At 38.0% G+C, this 20251-nt stretch overlaps 1 long non-coding RNA gene across 2 annotated transcripts in view; it reads right to left on the reverse strand.

Moving 5' to 3' along the window:
- Positions 1-20251, reverse strand: part of LOC310893607 — a 58694-nt gene that overhangs the window by 26673 nt on the left and 11770 nt on the right. For both annotated transcript variants that reach the window (XR_014579130.1, XR_014579131.1), the window contains exon 2: positions 11119-11765. This is a non-coding gene — a long non-coding RNA (uncharacterized lncRNA). The remainder of the gene's footprint in view (positions 1-11118; positions 11766-20251) is intronic.

Genomic DNA, 20251 nt, shown 5'->3' on the forward strand with positions numbered 1-20251 from the left:
ATCAAGCATGGCATTGCTAGCCGTCTGAGTGAAGTGATTTTCCCGCTCTACTCTGCGCTGGCGCGGCCTCACCTCGAGTACTGTGTGCTGTTTTGGGCACCACAGTACAAAAAAGGACGTGAAACTATTGGAGAGTGTCCAGAGAAGGGCTACAAAGATTGTGAAGGGCCTAGAGGGGAAGACTTTTTGGGAGTGGCTGAGGTCACTTGGTTTGTTCAGCCTGGAAAAGAGAAGGCTAAGGGGAGACTTCATGGTGGTTTACAGCTTCCTCACAGGGCAGGGGGGACGTGATAATCTCTTCTCTCTGGTGACCAGCAACAGGACCTGAGGGAATGGAGTCAAGCTGCAACAGGGGAGGCTCAGGATGAATATCAGGAAAAGGTTCTTCACCAAGAGGGTAGTCATGAACTGGAACAGGCTCCCCAGGGACGTAGTCACTGCACCAAGCCTGTCAGAGTTTAAGAAGCATTTGGACTATGCTCTCAGTCATATGGTCTGAATTCTGATTTTTGGGTAGACCTGTGTGGAGCCAGGAGTTGGACTCGATGATCCTTGTGGGTCCCTTCCAACCCAGGATATTCTATGATTCTATGAATCAGTAGAGTAACAGATAGAACTGCCATTAAGACTAAAGAAGATGTATTTTTTTCCATTGTTCTTCAAAGTAAGATAATACTTTAGATTATTTGCAAAGAATAAGCAGAAAATCAACTTAAAAATCGCTCAAGTATATTACGATGCAGCCTTTTTTACAAGGTAATCTAAGTATTAGTATCACTCTTCTGTCAGTTTCCCTGCATTTAAACTAGCTTTTCTAGTTCCTTACTTATCAATATATGTATTTTATATATATGTAGAAATCTATAGTCATTTGCGTAATCCTAAAAATGGAGTAACTTGTGTCCAGGGCATTCTTTCTGAATGCCACTTTCTAAGGAAATCATATGTCTGTAATGAAGATTTTGAAAATTATTGAATAGCACTAAAGTTGAAGAAACTTATACAAAACATCTTTTAATTTTTTCTTTTCATGTATTAGAAACAATGTAAGAACTTAAATAATTAGCTTCACTTGGTGTGTTGGAGAAAGCATTTCTACTCAAAGAAAGAATTAAACATTATCCCCAAAACAGACCACAACTAATTCTCTAAAAAGCATGAATTTAAAAAAAAAAAAAAAAAAAAAAAAAAAGAAAGAAAGCCTTGCAGTAACTATTTAACTACATCAAGAATATAGATGAAAATTTGGTACTTCAGGTAAATCCCTATCAAATAGATGCTGAAATACCTATTGTATTCTGATCCTTATTTTTTTTTTTTTTTTTTTTTTTTACTTTTTAAAATACCTTTAACTGAAATTACTAACATCTTCATGACTATTTTTGGTCCCTGTAAAATTCAAGATCATGATTTCAAACTGTATATTTCAAATATTAAACATTCATAAACTAAGATTGTGCTTTCTTCTTAAACAGGTAATGACATAAATTACAAACCTGAGTCCATGGGAACAGAATATACTTGTCCTTCCCATGGTCTCCTTTCTGTCAAGAACATTTCATGGACAAAGAAAGAGTGATGGATATCATCTACCTGGACTTGAGCAAAGCCTTTGATATGGTCCCTAACCACATTCTTCTCTCAAAATTGGAGAGGTATGGATTTGAAGGATGGACTGTTAGGTGGATAAAGAATTGGTTGGCTGGTCACAGCTAAAGGGTTGTGGTCAACGGTTCTATGTTTGGGGGAAGGCCGGTCACAAGTGGTGTCCCTCAGGGGTCGGTCTTGTGACCAGTGCTCTTCAACACCTTTATCAATGACATAGACAGAATCAAGTGCACCTTCAGCAAGTTTGCAGATGACACCAAGTTGAGTGGTGCAGTAGATACAATAGAGGGAAGGGATACCATCCAGAGGGACTTGGACAGGCTTGAGAAGTGGGGCCCATGAGAACCTAATGAGGTTCAACAAGGCTAAGTGCAAGGTGTTGCACTTGGGCTGGGGCAATCCCAGGTATTTACATAGACTGGGAGAAGAAAAACTCGAGAGCAGCCCTGTGGAGAAGGACTTGGGGGTCATGCTGGACAAGAAGGTGGACATTAGCCAGCAGTGCACGCTTGCAACCCAGAAGGCCAATTATGTTCTGGGCTGCATTAAAAAAGGGGTGTCCAGCAGGGAGAGGGAGGTGATTGTCCCCCTCTGCTCTGCTCTTGTGGGACCCCTCCTGGAATACTGCGTGCAGGCCTGGGGCCCCCAGCACAAGAAGGATGTGGAGCTCTTGGAACAGGTCCAGACGAGTTCCACTAAGATGATCAGAGGGCTGGAGCACCTCTCCTATGAAGAAAGGTTGAGGAAACTGGCCTTGTTTAACTTGGATAAGAGAAGGCTCTGGGGACACCTCATTGCAGCCTTACAGTACTTGAAGGATTGTATAAACAGGAGGGGGAACACCTGTTTACATGTGTTGATAGTGATAGGACAAGGGGGTATGGTTTTAAACTAAGACGGGAGATTTAGGTTAGATATTAGGAGGAAGTTTTTCACTCAGAGGGTGGTGAGGCACTGGAACAGGTTGCCCAGAGAGGTTGTGGATGCCCCATCCCTGGAGGCATTCAAGGCCAGGCTGGATGTGGCTCTGGGCAACCTGCTCTAGTGGTTGGTAACCCTGCCCAGAGCAGGGGGGTTGAAACTGGATGATCTTTAAGATCCTTTTCAACCCAGGACATTCTATGAAGTACAAGTCAGCCAACCTAGCCGGTAAGGTTACCCTAGCATAACAGAAAGTACTCCAAACAGACCCTAGAACAGAAGTCAGAAAAAAAAAATCTGAAAGCTTTTCTTTCAAAAACAAAAACCATGAGATTATTTCTTTTCTCAGTTATGGGTTTTGAGTTGGTTATAGCTTTCCTTCTCTTTTCATGTTACAGAAAATTTGTCTCATGTAATGATATCTAGAAATGGTTAGAAATTAAATTTAAAAGACTGTAAATGCTATAAGACCTAATTATTATATCAAAATGGCATTACTACAAATATTGCCAATTTCAGAATGGAGGGCCTAAAAACTTCTCTTATTTTGTTATGGCTTTCCCAGAACAATTAGGATTCCCAGTGATCTTTATGACTGTGTAATTACATGAACAAGCAATGCCTTGTGCCTCCATTTTACCTTCCAAATATACACCATGTATGAAATGTGTGGAGAAGATGGAAGTGAGAAATAGAGCTGACACGAGCAGTATAATGTTTCTCACTTGTAACCAGACAGAAGTTTCCACAGCCATGGATCTTAACCATGCTGTGCACAAGGTCCATACTCAATCCTTCACTTTTAGCAAAACTGGGTTAGACACAAGTTGCATGCTACCATGCTGAAGAACTCCCTTCCTGATACACATGGAGAAATCAGATCATTTGCTCAAGCAGGATTTCACACCCACATAATTTTCCATCAGCTGGATGAAGAATTCTTTGACTAGGTTCTGACCTGAAATCTGAGGCAAATCTGGTTATTCATTTATCTGAAGCTGATTAATTTCATTATTGATCACTTCAGCTTGTTTACCATGACTATAATGTCACAGGTTAATTCTACTTGCTGTGATCTTGACACCATATCTACTAAATTATTGACTTTTCATTTTGTACTACTCTTTCATTTTGTTTATTCACAGTAATAAATCTTCAACTTTGTTTTCAACTAAACAACACAGCACTGCTTAAGTGACTTAAATGTCACTCCAAGGAAAAAGGCCTGCAACTGCTTACCCCCAAAGCAATGTTGCTTTCTTGTATCCTTAGTATCCTATTCACTTCAAAAGCCATAGCCTGTTCTATGAACAACCATTCTCACAGAAAAGAAGTCTCACAGAAAGCATATAGCGTGATCATTTAAAGGTGAAGTAAGATTTATTTGAGCCAGATACCTGCTGCTTCTCTTTATCAGATAGATATGGACCTGTTAGAGCGGGTCCAGAGGAAAGTCATAAAAATGATCAGAGGACTAGAACCTCTCCTCTGAAGAAATGCTGAGAGAGCTGAGGTTGTTTAGCCTGGAGCTGAGAAAGCTCCAGGGATTTCTCTCATTGCAGTCTTTCAATAAATTAGGGGATATTACAAGAAAGACACAGAAGGACTTTTTGCCGGGTCCTGTAATATCAAGACAAAGTATAATGGTTTTAAATAAAAAGAGGGTAAATTTAGATGGGACATTAGGAAGAAATTCTTTATTCAGAGGGTGGTGAAGCACTGGAACAGGTTGCCCAGAGAAGCTGTGGATGCCCCATCCCTGGAAGTGTTCAAGGCCAGGCTGGATGGGGCTTTGAGCAACCTGATCTAGTAGAAGGTATCCCTACTTGCTGCAGGGGGGGGTTGGACTAGATGATCTCTAAAGGTCCCTTCCAACCTAAACCATTCTGTGATTCTCTTGTAGCAGTCAGACCCAAGGGCACACAGCTGGGCTGCATCACAGCAGGCCTGGAGAATGGGTAGCTAAAGCACTGCCCTTGAGAGCATCCTTGGCTATTCTCTTGGCAGCAAGTCCATATGTCTTGGATTAAGAATTTTTATTCATAGAATCATAGTGGGGAAAGTGAAACTCAAGGGCAGCCTTGGCTGCAGTGATCATGAAATGGTGCAGTTTTGCACAGAAAGCTTGCTACCTGGACTTTGGGAGGGTATCCTCTTCATACTGAGAATCTTCATATCCTCTTCATGTTGAGAATAACATTCTTCTCTTTTGCAAAGCTTCCCCCCAGTTTTCCTACTGGAAAATCTTAATAGGAAAGCTGTGCTACTGTGCAAGTTGTAAAGAGGTAAATAACTAAAAGGAAGACACTGATTTTATTTGAGAAGAACTCTTAAAGAAATGAAATTGTAACTTTCAACATGCTATCAGATCTTTTACTGTAGAGGTAAAACAGAAAGTTGCTTTTATATGACATTTCAACAAACACTATTCAGAACTTTTGGCAGACCAGAAAAAAGTAAGCTGATAGTTCTCTGTTAAACTGCCTTTTTACTTGCCTGATTATAAATCAGTCCAGATCAATCCTTTGTTCAAAAGCACAAAGTTAAGAGATACTCATGTAAGCTCCTTGCCGCAGCTCTTATTTGCTTCAGTTTAAGGAGAGGCTTTAGATTCTGTTTTCCTTTTTTTAGAACTCAAAACTTGCTCCAAAATCTTATCTTCTTAAATCTCTCGAAATTCACTTCACAGTGTACCTGAACCACTTGGTAGATTTCAGAAAGCAATTTAGCTATTTGAATGAGAAAGTTAATATTGTGGTGGGGTGGGGAACATTGTACCTATAAAAATATGAAACTTCTGCAGGGATATCAACATGTATATATTGTTCTTCCCTAGACAAAACTTTACACGATCAGAACAAAAGCAAATACAACCTAAAGCTCACTAATGAAAATCTTAATAATTTAAGACAGAGCAGGGTAACACGTGGAGGAAGTAAGGTTAGTATTCACCTCACCTATCTTCCAACACTTCTTTTAAGCAGCTGATGTTTTGTCAGGCTCCTGAGGGTACCACCAGCCCTTCCTGGCCCTGCCCATCATCCCATGTGGCCTCCCCCAGACCCTGCCCATCCCAGGACCCCATTTCAGCTCAGCCCTGAGTAGACAGCCCCTTCCTGAGCTATCTGTTGAGTCACTGCACGGGCCAGCAGCTCTATGAGGCTGGGTATGAGGTGTCCTCATGTGGGCCAGGCAGAGCCTGGACCCATCCTGAGGCCACACTAGGAGCAAGACACCAGGGGCTGAGGGCAGCCCCAGCTCTGGACACCAGGCACCTCCATGGGGATGGGGATGGGCCAAGGCTGGTCTGAGATGTGAGCTTGCCAAATTATGATGCTCTTAGGTACTGAGCATAAAACCTGTCATTGATTCCATGGATGATTTCCTGCATGTTTGGACTATAGTTCAACAAATCTCATTTTGCTATTATTAGTAAAAAACTCAAGGCTCTGTATTGCCCTGACATCACAGGGATCAGGACTTGTCTGTAATACTTAGGTGCGTGTTAGTATTATTGTAAGATGATGAATATTAACTTTTAGTTATATTTTTATTAGACTGTCAATATATTAATCATGCTAACCATAAATTATTGGCTCCACATGTCCAGTTTTTTACAGAACAAGATTTTGAGTTTAACAAACTTTACTGATTCCTATTGGACCTCTCATTTTTAAATGTAGCATACAAAATGGTTCTGAATCTGAGAAAGAGTGAATGCAAAGGCTGAGATCCACTCAACCTAACTGGTTACCTAAATGACGTTCAATTTCTAGACATTTCATATGGTAGCTGTGTTAAAGTAACAGTCTAAATGCCTGTATAGACAAGATTAGTGTTTTTGTTAAGGATTAAAACAAAACAACACTTTTGGGCTACCCATCTGGCTTTCAGAGGGTTCCCAAACACAATAAAATTAACATTTATTAGAACTGTATTTTCTGAACAGCACTTAAATTGTTCATTCAGCTAACATATCGAAAACCTGATGTCTTTTCCAAGATCTGTAATTTCTAATTTAATGCAAGAGTTTTAGTGCAATTCCTCTATGTTCAAGATAAGGTATAAAAACATAAATATTTCAGGAGTAAGCAATTAAAATCTTGATAATCTTCCTCCCACCCCAACCCCACCCCCCAATAATTTATTTTGATAAGACAGAAGGACACAATATTGGACAGCCCTAGAGTGACATCTACAGTTCAGAAAAGTGGGCAAAAAGGAAGCAAAAGTTGCATCCACTCGTCCTTCTTTAACTATGAAAGAAGAGTGTACTAATGATGAAATTATGCATTAAGTGAAGATACAAAAAAAGGAAAGCATTTTACCATGAAGCACACTGGCCAGGTAGCACCAGAAACAATTCAGTCCACCTGTCAATCCAGCTCTTCTCTCAGTAGTTTCCCACCTCTACCTTTTCCTAAGAATTTTAGAAAGGCTTACCTCTGCTCTAGGAAAAGAACATTAATTAAGTGTAGCCGAGAAATAACCAGATCTGGGAAAAAAAAAAGAAAAAAAAAAGAAAGAAAAAGTCATCTGATGAATCAATTACTTTTGATGTTGGAACACAGAAACTAATAGGAAGTTCATCTTGAGTAAAGATGTAAAAAATTCTTATATTGTGAGTCAACAAAACTGTACATCATCTATGAAGATAAAATTCCATCATTTTACTGGTAATTGTGCAGTCTGCAATACTTGTTTTCATGATAACATGCAGAATCATGAATTGCAATCCAGATAACAAAGTTCCATTTTTGCTGTAAATGTATTATAACACTGTACCCTATGTTAAGGGATAGCTATATTTTCAACAAATGAAAGCACGCATAAAACATGACATTCAAAAATCAGTAAACATTTTTGAAAGACTGAAGCACTTTATACTGGTTTTAATGTACAGATGAAGAAAAAAAATCCACTCTGTTGATAAGAACAATGGTACCATGCAAATAGTGATCAGTTTTATTTGATCAGATCGTATTTCTAGAACTAAACACATGATATTTTAACACTGAAGAGTTCATTAATATAGTAGAACTTAGTCATATGCAATGGATTCATAAGTTGAAAGAAAAGCTGGAAATGTCATTAGAACTTTCATTAGAGGATAAGAAGAAGTGCTGGTTGCAAAATGATTCATGACCCCTTCAGACACAATAAGAAAATGATAGCTAATTTGAAACCTGTGAGTCTATTATAGATCAGCTAACTTTGAAATACAAATCTGAAATGATGTGATGAAATATTAGGTTGTGACAGTCAATGCAATACTTTATGAGGATTGATAATCTCTTTGTATGTGATTAGAATAACTGTAGGAAAAATGATCAGTACCTATCAAAAAACTTCTGTAAGAAAAACAAACAGAACTTTAATTTTCCTTTTAGAAGTTCCTTTAGCTTGCTTTTTGTGCTTTTAATTCTATTTGTCTTGCAACATCAAGAATAAAATTCTGATTCTTACGTGTCATAAATAGTGTCTGTGCACAGATATTTGTAATAGGAGACGGGAAGAAAGAACTATTTTAAAAAAAAAAAAAAAAAGACTTTTCCATTAACTATTAATTAGTTAACAACTTTGCCTGGCAACAGCAAACACTTAGCAACTTCCATGTCTTAACAGCTGGAGAATAAGTAGTTTGAGACAGCAAGGCATCTCCTGAATCACCCTTCGTTGTTCCTTCTAAACTCTTTATTCTCCTCATGGCCTCATCGTTAAGAGTCCAATGTTATCACCTACCATGGGGCTTGTCAACCCCCATGGCGATACTCCCACAAGAGCCCATCACCAAATCATAGAATCAAAGAATGGTTTGTATTGGAAGGGACCTTAAAGACCATTTAATTCCAACCCCCCCTGCCACGGGCAGGGATACCTCCCACTAGACCAGGTAGCTCAAAGCCCCATCCAACCTGGCCTTAAACATTTCTAGGGATGGGAAGTGCCTACAAGTTCTCTGGGCAACCAGAGAATCCAGTCCAGAGATCAGGGATGATTCCTCCTGCAAGCCTTCCTCAGACACAGAAAGGTCAAGACAGATATTGAGAAGAGTCTTCAGGGTTCAGTTTCCAAAGGACCAATCCTGCCTGGCCAACTGGATTTCCTTTAAGGAGGAAGTTATTGCTTCAGGGAACACAGAGAAAGTAAGTCATCTATTAGCCTTTACTTTTACTTAGGCTTTTGAGACAGTCTCTCAGAGTATCCTTCGAACCAAATGTATGAAATATACACAGGAGTCAGAATTTAAAAGGTAGTAAAACATTGGCTGAACCTCTACAGGGAAAAGGGACTCCAACCCAGTGGGCTGGATTCATTTTTGGACTCCCTGCACTAACAATGTAATTACCAAGATGCAGCAAATGCCCATATGGGACCCCACATTTATTGAGGCGGACAAAGCACAGGGACTGGGAGGAGGGGATGACACAGCTTTTCATGGCTGTATAGTGATATGATGAGAGGCAAGAGACATAAGCTGAAATGACATAAATAGCCAATAAATGTCTGCAAGATGTCATTTTGGAAAGAAAGATTATGACTTACACCTACTGGTGACTATACACTTAGTACATGTGAAAATGACAAAACAAAATTAATTACAATATTTGCACTGGCAAATATGCAATAATTTAAAAGTAAAGATTGGTACTTTACATACAAAAAGAAATACAGTCTGTATATTTTCCTCGAGTCTTTCAGTCATTTTATGTGACACACAACGCAATGGACTCGATGACCCTTGTGGATTCCTTCCCAACGTGAAATATCCTATGACAACTAAATTCATATTCTCTGTCAAGGAGAAAATAGAAAACAGTTTCCTGATATAAACATGCCTAGCACATAAAAGTCAGAAGTCTGTTCAGTTAAGGAACTTGAATTTCTTTGGGGACTGTTACCACATTTAAAGCAGAAGTCATGTTCTCTTCACGCTCTAGCGTTTCAGCTGCTTGTGAAAGTGAATCTTTTCTATTTTACTTCAAAACATAGTTTATGAACAGGTATAAATTGTACTCAATCATTTCCTACAGTGAAGAGCTCATTTCTTAGCACTTCTTTGGTGTTTTTAATATTTTGCTTCTATTTGGAGAAATACATGCTGACACCATCAAACTTTGGTAAGGCCTTTTAAAAAGTATGCATTTCTTTTTCCCGAAGTCCTCTTTCTCAAATCATTTTGTGTATTCACTCAGCTCATTAGCTATTCTTGTTACATGTCTTAGCTGAAAATGATAAACATCAGGAAGACTTGTTGTTATAGTTTCCCATCTTTGCAAAAGAACTCAGAAATTCTTTGAGATTTCATATTGAACTCATATTCTTTGAGTAGATAAGATCTTTCTGAAAGAAATTCCCCCAGTCAGGAGATCTGGTCTTAAACACACACCAAGATATTAGCAACTTTACTTGCATGTATTTTCCCTTTTGTGTAATTATTTATCACAATTGTACATTAGTATCATTATCCCAGTTTTCATCATCTAAATGAGAAAAAAAATAGAGATGATAAAGCATGATTTTATGGCTTTATTCTTTTCCACCTCTCCTACTCTCCATTACCCATTTATATAAGGAAGGTTCATGTCATGGTAAAGCTGGAAGAGGATTCTCTGTTCCTGGTAACATTAACATCCACTGGGGAAAGTAAAGCTCCAAATTTCCTTCAAAAAGGAGTGACTCAGTCTCTAATACTACCTTTCTGGATGTCTTTTTACCTCTCCTAAGTTTTCAGACTGATGGAAGATAAACAAAGTAAATTGAAAGTTTAGTAAGTAAATTCAAAGTAAATTTAACTGGCTTGACCCTGGTTTAATAGATCTCCATCTTACCCTACTGGTTTAATGCATGCCTTGAGGAAAGCAAAGAGAAATCAGATGCAAGAGTGCTTTTGTTGATGTATTGACAGAGTACTGTATTCCTTCTTGTGACAAACCTCATGCGGGCTCCCTGACCTCTACAAATGGCCTGTAACTCCTGCTTAAGTAGAAGAAGCAATATTGGTACTGCTTCTAATGCAAGAAATAGTTCTGATATCTCTACCAGACACAGACACTGTGTATCTCTACCAGACACAGACACTCCAATGTCTCCAATGGACATTGCTGAGAAGTCGCTAAGGCCTTTGATAGCAGAGCAACACCTGTGTTACAAAGACTTAAAAAGACAAACAAAAAAAACAACACCTCTCTTTCTAATGTGATATACATAGATGTAAAGTGTAAAGCCTGCAAATATTAATTTTCAATGACATAACATAGTATACTAGAACAACTGTAAACATATAATTTGTATAATGGTAAAGAATGTTAACTAGCAAAGCAGTATTTTCCTTGTCTACTCTGTAAAGCATAAATCTAAACTTTTTTTTTTTTTTTGCATATGGTTAAGGCAGCTATTCCCCAGCTTTCATAAATTTTGACCTCATTTGTACTAAGATGGCAGTTCTCCCAAGCATAATACAGATGAAATACCACAGGCAGACATTCAACTTTAAATCACAGCTCTATCCTGATACCACATTAAGCGCTCTTTAACACAGTAAAGCCAAGTTGTAAACAATTTTAATCAGCTACATTAGATACTCACAGAAGTCTATATTGAACAAACTTTAGCATCAGCGAAGACAATCAACTGTTTGCCATGCTTCTTATTTGTGTCAGAGTATTGCTGCCAGAAAACAGCAGTACCCAGTAACCTCATGCATGTCAAACAGAGGGACTGTAACACAGACTCCTGGGTTTGTGATTCTCTATTAACAAGACACGTCTCCAGCAGTTGGCGTCTCCACAATTTGGCTTCTACAAACCAATTGTATTGTAATTTTGTATATTATTCAGCAGCTGTTATGCCAGCTATACATAAATTCAAATAAGTCTTTGTTTGATTCAAAATTTCTTCTGTTGATATATGAGCTTTTCTTGTTCAAAGACTGATGCTGTTAGCAAGAAGCAGAAGCAGAAGTGAGTGTTATTTTTCCTCATGTGGGTATCTTTTTGCAAAATCTGTAGCTGCAGCCAGTCGTTATAAATGAAGACCACTAGGTGGTAGCCTTGCTCTAAAAGTAATATGCTGACTCGGGTTTTCCAAATAAAGGAATGGCTTCCTCCTTTGTGACATCGCGATTTTCAGCTTCTATCGTATTTCTTTGAGATAGCGTCTCATGTACAAGTAAAATTAGAGCACAGGAGGTTTAAATCTTAGTCCAGTGTTCATCATGAGGATATGATATATTCCTAAGGAGATGAAGAAAATGCAATTATTAGCAGTAATTTTAATAACTCCAAAAACTAGTAGAGTTTACAAATAACACTTGTATTTTAACAAGTAAAGCTCTCTACTTACAGGAAAATAATTCTTGTAATAAAGGCCCAGGTCTGATTGTTTCTTGTGATAACAATAACTGATGGATTATCCATAAAAATCAACTACTGAATCTTTCATAGTTCTAAAAATGTACTAAGCATCAGCAGTTTTAAGAATCCAGGAAACGTTTAGGAAGGCTTGATTCAATCGAGTGCCTAATTACAGGAATCTGCTGTGAGTTTTCCAGTTCCACAACTTATTCTAGCCGTTGCTAGTTCAAACTGGGTTGAGTAGCTAATTTCTTTCTTACATACTTTGACCACTAGGTGACTCAGTTTCATACATGGAAAGGTGGATTTTAAAATACATTCTTTGAATTAAATATTTACAGTCACTTTCTAAGTCCAGCCACTTACATCTGTGTCCTAAGCTAGGCACCTAAAAGTAGATGTGCAGCCCAAGGTGTTTTGAAGGGGAAAACAAACAAGAAAATATCCATGAGATTTGGATTTATGTTGTGGGTCCTAATTTCTCAAAGCTGAATCCTGACTATACTGGTCACTGATGGCCTTGTTCAAAAACAACATCTTTGAATTTCTGTACCTGTAAGACAAAGTCAAGTTTGTCGTGTATTTTCATGTATTGCCAGACATCTGTGTTTTTTGGGGGGAAGGGTAGATGATATTCTAGAACAGTGTCCAAATTTGAAAGTGGTAGGAAAAAAATATGGCAACTGTGAGCATCAGGCTCCAAACCGTTCAAAGGAAATGGTAATATTTGGACTGTTCCTTTTATAGTCCCTTGAAAAATTTAGCAAATGTTCCCAGTCTGAATCAGTCTTGAGTACGACTGATGGGAATCAAAACACTGAGACAAACTGGGCCTAATGAAGAATGCTATTTGTTACGAAACCTCTAGACATCATGACAAAATAATTTCAGTATTTCTGAAATAACAATAGATTTGTTTTCCAGTATGAACTAATCAAATCCTAGTTTTGATTGTTTCATGAACTTTCAACACTAAGTGATATTGGTACATTATATTTGGGAGGAAATTAAAAACTCTAGGATTAAAGTGAGCATCATCTATGAATGAGTTCCTTTCAACAATGGTATAACCCAGGAATCAAAATAGAATGGGTCACGTTACCCTTCCCATTATGACTGATGACTACTTTTTTTGTGTTGTGGATACACGATTTTTAGGCCAAATACATAGAGACAAGGGTCACTAAGTTGTGTTCTTGACTGACCCTATTCAGCTGTACATAAACCATAAAGGTACAGGGTGGATTTAGATTGCTTTCTCCTAGAGACTGAGGTGGTAGGCATTTCAGAGAAATTTAACCTTCAGCTGTAATGAAGTCTGTGTGCTGAGGGCCAAGGTTATCACAGAATCATAGAATAACTTGGGTTGGAAGGGGCCTTAAAGATCATCTAACTCCAACCCCCCTGCTGTAAGCAGGGATGCCACCCACTAGATCAGGTTGGCCAAGGCCCCATCTAGCCTGGCCTTGAACACCTCCAGGGATGGGGCATCCAAAACTTCTCTTGGCAACCGGTTGCACGGCCTCACTACCCTTACAGTGAAGAATTTCTTCCTAATGTCTAGAGGAAGGGTTCTCTTTAGAATAAAGAATAGATCCAAAAGGACTGTGCTTTTTCAGTACTTGACATAAATTAGGAAAAGTATCTAGTCAGCTGTGGTTTTGAAAACATTATTAAAAAAAAAAAAAAAAAAAAGCAGGGTTGGTGGTTCTGTAACAGACATAAAAAGGTGGACACTGCCATATAAAGTTCAGATTTTGAAGCATACGTTCTAGACAGAACTAAGAGAATTGACATTGCATTATGCTATTTTTGAATGTGCTAGAATAGAAAATTTCTAAAACAATATAAAGCATGTTGACAATTGGTTGTAGTAATTGGGTAGCTAGCACAATGCCCCATAAGAAAGAATACACCAAAAATGGCCTGAACTTTTGTTGTTGATCCATTTGATGTTAAGATGCACTTTCTGCTCTTTGCCTAAAATTATAGATGAGTCTCTTGTTCAAATAATTTTGTAAAAGAAGTGAGAAACAGAAAAATCAGTAATACAGAATCTCAAAATGAGGATACAAATTCAATTAATGTTATCAGTGCCTCAAATAGCTCTCTCTGCAAATGCAGATAATCAGTTGAGACAGGCAAGAAATACAGATTCTACAGCTGAAAGACAAGATAGGAATACAGGCACAAAAGACAGCTGCAGCTGAATAGCCAAAAGCTATACCATCTCAGAACAGAATTTCTGTGGCTTGAGTCAGTTACTGTGTCAGTTCATCTGTGCTGTATGAACAGCTTAAATCAGCTTTAATTTTTTCAAGGAAATTGCCCTACCACTGATTCAGTCCAATATGAACTCCTGGGGAGGGAGGAAATGGTCCCAAATTACATGCAAGGATTTACTTTCAAGAAAGCGTTTAGGCACCATGTTCATCTCTGTTCTGAAGAATGCTGGGGAAGGTGTGCTGGGCTGTTGGGAGAGATGCATAGATAAAGGTCAGGTGCTTCCTGAAGACGATTAATTTCGGTAAGCTTAACACAAATGTTTAGTTGTGTTTGTGTTTTTTTCCTAATGAAAATCTGTTTTCACTAAATAAGATATTCCACAAACATATTACCAGGAATTCACTAACCACCTCTCCGGAGGTATACTACCATCAATAGTTGTGGATCCATAGAGAAAAACAAGTAATTATAGAATAACATTACACAAAAGTACAAAAATACAAGGTTGCAGATAATTCCTTTAGATTTCAGAAAAAAAAAAAAAAAAAGTATTTTACTTGTGAATCATTATGATTTCCTCCCTGGGAAATTACATTTAATATTTTTTTTTCTATGAAAAAAGATACCAAATATCATAAATAACAAAAAGGAGTGTGATTTAGCAGAGTTCCTACCATCATTTTATCCAGAAAAACAAAATAGATTATTTTTGTGTTCTACAGATGTCTACAGCAGCAAATAATTTGGGAAAACAGTAGCTAATTACTAAATCAAAGCATTTGGTGCTAAGGTTTGAATGTGATAACTACATGAAGTATGAAGGTTTTCACTTTCAGACAGTTTAAGGTTGCTGTGCTGCAACATAAGCAAAATTGTTCAAAGGTGCTTGTTGAAGGACCAGCTTTTAGCTTGGACACTTATGTGTCCCCACTACAATCTGAAGTGCATTTGGTTCCCACTCTGAGCTTGTAGTTTAGTTTCCTTAGAAAGGAATGCGGTTTGTACACACCAAAACTTCATGTATTCATATGTATTTCCACTAAGAAAATAATTTTTTAAAAAATCTACGAAAAGCTTAATTTTAATCTGTGCTTTCACGTGACCTTAAACATAAGGTGCAAAAAAGCAATCTGAATATAATTAATACCTTTTAAAATTTAATCTATTTATGAAGTGGATTGGTATATTAAACTTTTTCATCAGGGATCTGGTATTCCAAACCAGATCATCAATATCATCTGATACAGATAACATACCAATTCTTTTTTCTTCCTTATTTGAACCTCCATCCTCATCCCTATACACTCTTCACTTACGCAGTCTAGAAATCCTAGGCCATTAGCTTCATTAAGAAAAACTAATTTTAAAAGTATAGGTGCATTACACCATTTACATTACAGATTGTCATAAACCTAATAATTATCCTAGTTGATTATTTTTTTTTTACCCATTGTTCTCTTGGTAGATTTGTCAGGTTACCTACCACTGACTAAAGAATAATTTTGAGAAGAAATTCAATCATATGCTTCCTCAGACAGTTCACTATTGACTCTTCAAAACAAGTAGGCAACTATTGATTATTACTCATTTGTTTAAAATGTGAAGCTCTTTGTGCAGTCCTATTTCCTAAAGAAGCCATATTTTTGTCATTGACTAGTCCATCCTTCCCTACTCTGCAGTTACATCTTTTCTCTTACATATTAAATGGCTCTTGCCTGACTGGACTACAGCCCACTGCTGTCTTAATGTATTTGATGGACAGAAAAGTGGACCTAATCTTTCTCCAGAAGCTATAAAATATTATAGCTATAAAAATATTAAAAAGCAGAAAAGGCAGATTTTTTTTTTGTTTTGTTTTGTTTTTCTTATGTAATAGATATATTACAAAAAGAGCTGTTTTTGTCTCTTTCATAACTTTGTTAGAAGACAGCTAAACTAGCTTATGAGAGTAAAGATACATTCCACTTTATGACCCCAGCTACATTGGTAGACTAAAGCTATTCATGATTAATGAAAGCAAAATTAAGCAACATATTATACTTAATAGTCTGTTCTCTGATATCCTTAATTAGAACAGATTGACCACCTAATCTGCATCTCAGAGAGCCAAGAGTTTGGTCTTATCCGAGACTCCCACTCTATAAGTATACAGGGACAGTTTATAATATACCCTTCAGGTGTGCAATGTTCATCATGCAGACTTTCAGAGATTGCTTGTGACCAGTACTGAAGAAGCAAGCAGGGGGTAAGCAGAGCATTTAAACACTTTTAAACATATATAACACTTTTAAAGTGTTACATAATATAAATAATATATTATATGTATATATATTTTATATATATATACATATATATATAAAAATAAGATAACGTCCTGTATGGCTCTTTAGGGTAACATTGTACAGTACTCAAAAGAACGCGTCCTAGGGAAAAAAAGCATGTTATTTTTTTCCAGGTTCATTTGTCATACGTGGTTCCTCAAAGTCCCTGCAAGATCACGTTAAAGATAGATGCCAGATTGTTTTTTTCCTTATTTAATCATCTAAATATTTGTACAGAGTTTTGTCTATACAGCTTTATTTGAGAGAAACCTAAGAACAATAAGGATATTTTCCTTGAGGATTGTTAATGAATGTAACCAGTATTATGCATCAGAATGAAATTGCATGCATGAGTGTACACAACAGAGGTCACTTTTGACATAAATTGCTTAGCTTGACTGTGGTCCAAACAGCAGTAGCTAAAGCATCTGCTCTCTGGCATGTGATTTACTTTTCAAAGTAAACCTGTTATCTTTGACTATTTATGTTATGATTATGTCATTTATTTTTATTTTGCTTCATTAGTTCAACTAAAAGCAGCAGTAACTGCTGTTAATTTTTTATATTCAGCATGGGAAGTGTTAGACTGTATGGGGCAACACTTGCACTTACATACAACACCTACAAACAACCTTTGCAGGCAAACTGTTCCAATCAGAGAAAGAAGGAAACTTTGAATCTCTGATAGTTTGTCACATATTATATAGGTATTTGAGTAATATAAGCAGTTCAAATTAAATATACATCAGGAAAAAAAAAAAAACTTTAACAGACATAATTTTTGAGGAAATTTAACATGTTCTACTGTCAGATTGCAATGTATCAAACACTAAACAGAGTTTAGCCAGTACCTGAGCTTAAAAACAATAAGCTGCATCAGAAGCAAGTCTCTAGTTTCTCTCTTTTTTTTTTTTTTTTTTTTTGGTCTTATTTCACTGAACTATTTATGTACTTATACAACTTACATAGCTGTATGATTAACACATTCTTATGGATTTGATGGCTGCCTAAAATTAGTGGCTGTAATTCATCAGATTCAAGAGCTAAGTATTATGATCATCATTGACAAAAAGTATTCTTATTTACATTTCAGGTCCAATCAAGACTGCTGCAGATCCACATATGTGAATGGAAAAGCATTGTGCATTTGAACATCTTCCATACCTGTTAGTTTCATTTTCTTACTCTGTCAATTAGAGAATCATAACAACTTAACATGATATATAAACTCCCTCTTAATAAAATGGTTGAGAGTCCATCTATATGAATATGTTTTGAATAAGTAAAAGAGCTTTTAAGTGCAGCTCTGAAGCCATAATTAAATAATATACAACTTAAGTTACATCAGAGATGGTGACCACACAGTTCATAGAATCATAGAACATCCCAAGTTGGAAGGGACCCATAAGGATCATCAAGTCCAACTCCTGGCACCGGACAGGTCTACCCAAAAGTTTAGACCATGTGACTAAGTGCACAGTCCAAATGCTTCTTAAATTCAGACAGGCTTGGTGTAGTGACTACTTCACTGGGGAGCCTGTTCCAGTGTGCAACCACCCTCTCGGTGAAGAACCTCTTCCTGACGTCCAGCCTAAACTTCCCCTGCCTCAGCTTAACACCGTTCCCACGGGTCTTATCACTGGTGATTACGGAGAATAGGTCACCTGCCTCTCCACTCCCCCTCGCGAGGAAGTTGTAGACTGCGATGAGGTCCCCTCTCAGCCTCCTCTTCTCCAGGCTGAACAGGCCCAGTGACCTCAGCTGCTCCTCATATGTCTTCCCCTCTAGGCCCTTCACCATTTTTATTGCCCTCCTCTGGACACTCTCCAACAGTTTAATGTCCTTTTTGTACTGTGGTGCCCAGAACTGCACACAGTACTTGAGGTGAGGCTGCACCAGCGCAGAGTAGAGCGGGACAATCACTTCCCTCGACCGACTAGCGATGCCGTGCTTGATGAACCCCAGAATACGGTTGGCCCTCCTGGCTGCCAGGGCACACTGCTGGCTCATATTCCACTTGCTGTCAACCACAACCCCCAGATCCCTCTCTGCGGGGCTGCTGTCCAGCATCTCGCTGCCCAGCCTACGTATAGACTGGGCGACAACAGTTATTGTAAAGAGTTGCTATTCATGTTTAATTGCTCCCCACTTCTATCACAATTGATTTTTTTTTTTTGAGAATTCTTTGTTTGTGTAAAGCACTTTACAAAACAAGCCTTATTTTGCAGATGATAATAGTGTCTCTGAAGGTAATGTTTTTAGTTTTGTTGTGACAACAGTAGTCACTTCACAGCTGTCACCAACCCATCTCATTGGCAAGAAAAAGATTTATTTCTCAAAATGGAAAGTCATTTAATGGAGAAGAAGCACAATTTGCAGCTCTCTACAATTAAATTTTGCATGAACATCTTAACACAGCTATATTCAACCTCTCTTACCCATGGGAAACAAAACTAAATGAATACCATGCTGAAGGCAGTGCAACGACTTGTTCTCCATCTTAAGCTTCCCCACAACTGTGTTGGTCTTTCTGAGTGCACAATCAGTGAAATATCTCATTAGCAACTTGTTGTATGGAACTCACAGTCCTCTCACCACCACTTTAGGGCCTCATAAAGGTAATTCAGACTGTAAAGTCATCAGAAGAAAAGCTATATTTTCATGTCTGTGAAAAGCAGACAGTATATTGTCAGTACCAATAGCAATCAAGTAATATTGTGGAGCTTGGTTTAATTCATTTCAAATTTTTTCTTTGACTTGCTTTGACATCTGTATCCTGTTAGTTTCATTTTCTTTGAATATCTCACTCACTGTGAACAATTCCCTGCCTTGGAATTCATTGTTGTGCTCCCAAATGGAGCTGAGCTTAGAAGGAAATCACACAGTTCTGTCCTGCATTCCTCTGGGCATTGATTCTCTCGTCTGCTCCCCCTCCCCTGAAATAAATAGATAAATAGCAAAGTTTTAATAAGTTTCAGCCAACATTTATTACTTTTGGGGGTTGCCACTAGAATATGCTCAGCAAACACATGCAAACAACTGTCTGTCAATTTGAGGTCAAAGGTCAGTTAAGCAGAAGTTACAGAATCACAGAATTCAAGGGATTGGAAGGGACCTCAAAAGATCATCGGGTCCAACCCCCCTGCCAAAGCAGGTTCCTTAGAGCAGGCTGCCCAGGTAGGCGTCCAGACGGGCCTTGAATATCTCCAGAGAAGGAGACTCCACAACCTCCCTGGGCAGCCTGTTCCAGTGCTCCGTCACCCTCACTGTGAAGAAGTTCTTTCTCATGTTGGCGCGAAACTTCCTGTGCTCTATCTTGTGGCCATAACCCCTTGTCCTATCCCCACAAACCTCTGAAAAGAGGTTGGCCAAATCCCTCTGTCTCCCACACCTCAGGTATTTATACACATTGATGAGATCCCCTCTCAGTCTTCTTTTCTCCAGGCTGAACAGACCCAGGTCTCTCAGCCTTTCCTCATAGGGAAGATGCTCCAGGCCCCGTATCATCTTTGTGGCCCTCCACTGGACTCTTTCCAGGAGATCCCTGTCTCCTGTCTTTTTTTTTTTTTTTTTTTTTTTTGTTTTTTTAATGCTCTGGTTTCGGTCACTATCTTCTGTCTTAGAGAAGCACTGATATTATAAATGCCTTGTAAATGCAGTAGCCAAACTAAAAATATTTCAAAGCCTGAAGCTTTCCTAAACTAACATAAGTTACAGCAAAACGAGTTAATTTTTATACTTGTAATGCTGCAAACTCAGAGTAGTTGTTCTGAAGCTAATGCAGTTACTTAGTGTTCAACGTCAAAACTAATCCTAAAT

The sequence above is a fragment of the Anser anser genome (assembly GCF_964211835.1).
Source record: "Anser anser genome assembly, chromosome: 2".
NCBI lineage: Eukaryota > Metazoa > Chordata > Aves > Anseriformes > Anatidae > Anser > Anser anser.